This window comes from Bidens hawaiensis, unplaced genomic scaffold, assembly GCF_021521415.1.
Source record: "Bidens hawaiensis isolate Kalapana, Puna unplaced genomic scaffold, B.hawaiensis_p1.1 tig00010562_1, whole genome shotgun sequence".
Classification (NCBI taxonomy): Eukaryota; Viridiplantae; Streptophyta; class Magnoliopsida; order Asterales; family Asteraceae; genus Bidens; species Bidens hawaiensis.
The window spans coordinates 742479-748330 of NW_027491805.1; positions in this window are offsets into that span (position 1 = coordinate 742479).

Below are 5852 nucleotides of genomic sequence, written 5' to 3' on the forward strand. Positions count from 1 at the left end.
AATTCATTTACTTCCTCAACTGAGAACATTGATGAAGACCTTGTTCATGCTTACTTTGAAGATCATTTGGCCATTCCAAGATTTGCAAGTTCTAATGATGTTGAAGCTCGACCTGATGCTCCAACTGAAGAACCATGTGATGCTTCTCCAGCTAGTCTTGATAGTTTATCTACTTCTTCTGATGATGATCAAGCTAAAGATCCTATTATTGAACTTGACAGTGATAATGTTTCATATGACAAACTGAAAATTTTTCTTACTTTTTCAGACACTCATCACGACTTGACTCAAATTTTCGGGACGAAAATTCTTTAACATGGGAATGATGTGACAATTGTCAATTTCAAGTTAACTCCGTTAACTCAACTCCGTCAATTCAAACTTAAAGATCACTGAATCTATAACGTACACCTCATTACATTTAAACTAGGGTTTAAATGACGCTTGACAATTACTATATATGTAGTCTTTCGGGAATTGCACCGAAACGCAAACAAGTTGACGCGAACGATTAGTGAATAAACGAAAAATGTCAAAACAATAATTATGTGATAATTATGTGTTAGACTTATGTGTTACTTGTTTATATTATGTGTGATGCTAAACAAGAAACAAGAACTAGTTATTTAAGCTAGAAAAGTAACAATTGGAAGTTGAGGGACTAGAGTGTAACATGTTATTATAAATAATAACATAAACCTAAAACCCTAATCCTCTCTTTCTCTCCCTCATAATCGACGACCAGCCCCCCCCCCCTTGTCTCCTTGCGATCGGCCCTCATACACACACATACAATCAAGATTTTTCAAGTTTAATTCGAAGATTAAGGTGCTAGGAAGGTATAAACAACTATCCTATGTATTTTACATGCTTAATTTTGAGTTTGAATGGGTTAATTATAAACCCTAAAATCTGGAAATTTCATATATTGTGTTCATATGATCTTTGTTTGATTTGATGATGTATTGATGATGATTTGATAACTAGAATTGATATTGTTACATGTCAATTGTTGTGTCTTAATTTTGAGATCAAATAAAACCCTAACCATGTATGCATGGTGTAATTGATGTGCATGGATAGTGATTATGGTGTCTAGAGTGTTATATGAACGGATTATAGTCTATAGATGGTTAAATTGTTGAGTTTTGTTGCAAACAGTTTCTGGACAGGTTGTGTTGTTGATATTCAACTGACTGTAACGGGGTGTAAATGTGAAAATTGATTGAGATAATTGATACTACAGTAAACTAGGTTGAGTCTAGTTTCTAAATAATGTAAATTTGCAATTTTTGGACGTGTAAAAGTTAACCTTTATGATTTTACAAAAACGTTGTGCAAAGCTGAGTTGTTAGACCTGCTGTTAGGTTGTTTTGTAAATGTTATATCTCATGAACTACGAGACCAATTGGGTTGGTTCCACTTCTGAAAGTTGACTTGTTGAGTTAGAAACCTAACCCAAGTGGTCTTGCATTTATTAGATTTTTCGTTTAACGGGAATTTCAAATAACATTCTGTTGCGCATAAATTTGACTGCTATGAGTTTGCTGTGATAAATTGATCTTTGTGAGAAATATGTATGGAATTAAAATACAACAAAATATTTTCTGGAAACCTAACACATACATGCTTTTGTGATGATTTTTGGTAAATTTATTGTAATGGTATGATTGGGGGGATAGACTAGTTTTTCAAGTAGAAGTCTGTCGTTAAGAAACTAGTTGCTGAATTTTGTGAAAGTTGCATGAAACATGGTGATTGCTAATTTATTATCATGTTTTGACCAAATTGCCCTGGCGGGGGATAATTGCTAACTAATTGTCGTATTTTGACCAAAATACCCTTGCGGGGAATAATTGCTAATTGATTGTCATGATTTGACCAAATTGCCCTTGCGGGGAATAATTGCTAGTTAATTGTTATGTGTTGACCAAATTGCCCTTACGGGGAAGAAATTGCTAGTGATGTACATTATGAATACACGACACGTAAATAATTGCTCACACATGTAACGTATCACAAATACACTTGTTAAAGTCACACACGATTCATAAACGAAACACGAAACATGTTGTGTGCATAGGAATTATGTGCCGGGTCTAGAGACTCGATATTAGTTCCGATACTTAGAAAACCTCCTTATTGTTTTAGAACGCTAGAGAGAGTTTTCTGTGACGCGCATCACTTGGTGATTCATTTTGGGAATTCTTCGCAAACAGTGAGTTTCACTTACCCCTTTAAACTGTTTTCAAACGCTTTTCACTTGGGGAGATAACATACTCCGAAAACGCATTTAAGATTTTGTTAATATAGATTATATATCACTTGTAAAGACTAAGTGGCAAACGCAATAACTAAAGTCCTTCATTCACATCGAACCGTTTAATATTGGATAATAGAGAGTCATTGTTGAGTAGTACTACTGGGTTTGACAAACCCCACCCAACGCTAAACTCGACTGGAGGTCGAGTGGGTGTAATCTTGGCTAAACACATACCATGGTCGGGATAGACCTGGTGGCAAGGCAAATGATAAACAGTCAGCTTCGGTGTCGAACACTTAGTGATACTTGTTTTATAGGCTAGCAACCTATAGATATATAATTGACATAACACTATCTGGTAACGCAAAACGCATAACGCATAACGCAAAACGCTGAACGCAAAACGCTGAATGCAAACGCTAAACGCTTTATTTTATATAAACTTGTGAACTCACCAACCCCGTGTTGACACTTTTAGTATGTTATTCTCAGGTAGCCGAGGCGGGCTCGCGGTATAGGATCATGCATTGCTTGAAAACGCTTTTGCTATGCAAACTCTTTTAAAACTGTTATCATTGGATTTAAGTCGTCCTGCGAGACGCAACATTTTGTTTTATGTTTTTTTTACGCTTCCGCATTTAAATACTCGTAAACGTTTTCATGGTTTTGAAACTTTGTTTTATGGTTTGATTATAACTAATGAATCCGATCATGTTAGTTCACACCCTCTGACGGTAAAACTCCGTTAGTGGATTTTGAGGGTGTGACATTTCATCTCCTGAAATTGGTGAATATTACACTAATTTATTTGATAATGTTGCTGTTCCTGAGAATCCCAATCTTCGGATTCATGGATATCATCCACAGGAGAACATCATTGGAGAACTTGATATGGGAGTTCAAACACGTCATCAAGTTGCTTCGTCAAGTGAGAATAACGTATTGTGTGCCTATGCTGACCTACATTCCTCTGGAATTGTAAATATTGCTAAATTCACTTGCTTTCTATCTCAAGTTGAGCCAACAACGCCACGTATGGCTCTTCAAGATCCTTCTTGGATAGAAGCTATGCAAGAAGAATTACAGCAATTTGCATGTTTGGGTGTTTGGCATTTAATCGACAAACCTGCTAGAGTCAAGAAAGCTATTCCCACTAAGTGGTTATTTAAGTGTAAGAAAGACGATCGAGGTGTGATCGTAAGAACAAAGCACGTTTAGTGGTGCAAGGTTTTCATCAGCAAGAGGGTATTGATTACACAGAAGTATGTGCTCCAGTTGCAAGATTAGAGTCGATTCGAATCTTTCTGGCGTATGCTGCTTATAATAATATCAAGGTCTATCAAATGGATGTTAAAAGTGCTTTTCTCAATGGTGAAATACACGAGGAAGTGTTTGTTTTATAGCCTCCTGGTTTTGAGGATCCTGTTTATCCGGACAGTGTTTACCGATTAAACAAGGCCCTGTATGGTCTACATCAAGCCCCGAGAGCTTGGTATGGCACGCTCGCCGACAATCTGACTGATAACGGCTTCAAACGAGGGACTGTCGACTGCACTTTATTTCATAAAACTGTTAGTGATGATCTTCTTCTAGTTCAGATTTATGTCGACGACATTATCTTTGGGTCTACAAATGACACGTTATGTAAGGAGTTTGAGAAGTCCATGCAAACGAAGTTCGAGATGAGCTCGATGGGAGAGATTAATTTCTTTTTAGGGTTGCAAGTTCACCAGTCTGCAAACGGAATTTTTATTCACCAGACCAAGTATGTGAACGATGTCTTGAGTCGATTCAAGATATCTGCCGGAAAAATCCCTTCTACTCCTCTCCCCGTGGGTCACAATTTATCACCGGATGAATTGGAAGATACCGTTGATCCTACCCTCTATCGTGCCATGATCGGTTCTTTAATGTATCTAACGGCTTCTCGCCCCGACATTATGTTGTTTTTTGTCTTTTATGCTAGGTTTCAAGCAAATCCACGAGTGACTCACCTAGCTGCGGTTAAGCGAATACTTTAGTATCTGAGGGGAAATCCAGACATCGGGTTGTGGTACCCCAAGGACGATAACTTTTAGCTTACTGCCTTCTCAGACTAAGGCTATGGAGGTTGCAAGATCAACTTCAAATCAACGACCGCAGGATGTCAATTTTTGGGAAACCGGCTTGTTTCCTGGCAGTATAAGAAGTAGACAACGGTCTCCACTTCAACCGCTGAAGCTGAGTATGTTGCAGCCTCGAGTTGCTATTCGCAGGTTTTATGGATACAACAACATATTTGCGACTACGGTTTGAAGTTTCTTACTACTCCTATTTTGATTGATAATTCTGCTGCAATTTCTATCACAAAGAATCACGTAAAACATTCAAAAACAAAATATATCGAAATTCAATATCATTTTATACGGGATTGTTTTGAGAAGAAGTTGATTGACCTTGAGAAAGTACATACTAACTTTCAGAAAGCCTATTTACCAAAGCCTTTGATAAAACGCATTTTCAATTTTTGCTTGGTCTAAATGGATTGAAGACCCTCGCTGATATCCTTAAACAAGGATGACTATCTTTATTTTCTGTCATTTTTCTTTTAAAATTTTATTTTGGTTTTAGGGGGTGAAAAACTAGAAAATACAAAAATATTGTGCTTTTCGTTTGTATAGATAAAACCCAAAAACATTAAAAATTTTAAAATAAAAAAAAACATTTGAAAATTTTAGAAAAATCAAAAGTATTGTAATTTCTTTCCATTTAATGTTTCCTTTAAAACATTTTGAAAAACCAAAAACAATTTGAAAATTTGAAAAATCCAAAAATGTGATTTCAGTTTGTACAGAAAAATCCGAAAATTCAAAAAGATTGTGAAGTTTATGTTGTTTATAAGAAAATTGAAAAAGACAAAAAGATTGTGTTTTTAAAGTATGTATCGAGAAATACCAAAAATATTTTTTGCATACGTTCTCTGAAAATTATGTCAATTATCTACATTTGAAGGACATGTACTTGTACATGTTTGGTCCTGATAGTTTCTTGTGAATCTTCAGGATAGCCATTTACCTGATAATGGAAAATAGTTGGGGCATTCGTTATGCATTTTTAGATTATTTTCTCGCTGAAAGTATGTCAGTTATTTAAGTTTGTGAAGCATGCTTGCATGTCTTGGTCGAATTATTCACTTGTTGAATTGATAGGTTAGCCATTTATTTATTGACTTAAGTTAACTGGGGCGATTAAATTTATCTTTATTTTTGTTTTATGCTCCTCAAAATTATGAGTTTTTGAAGCAAAAAGAGAAAATGATAGTACATTGACTATCTTAACTCCAAATCCAGCAAGAAGTAAGCTTAAATACTGTGTGCTTAATTGCATTGGTGCATTGGTAGGTCTTAAATCAAACAAGTAGAGTAAAGTATGTGATATAAACATAAAGAAATGCCAAATTGAAAGAGGTGTTAGTCTCTAGCAAAAGTCTTGGTGAGGATGGCAGAAATGTAATAACCAGTCATACTCAAGCCTTATACTTGTTTGATCACCCAAAATTAAAATAAAGCAAATAACAAGCTTTGAATTTCTGGACACTGTGAGTCTTTAT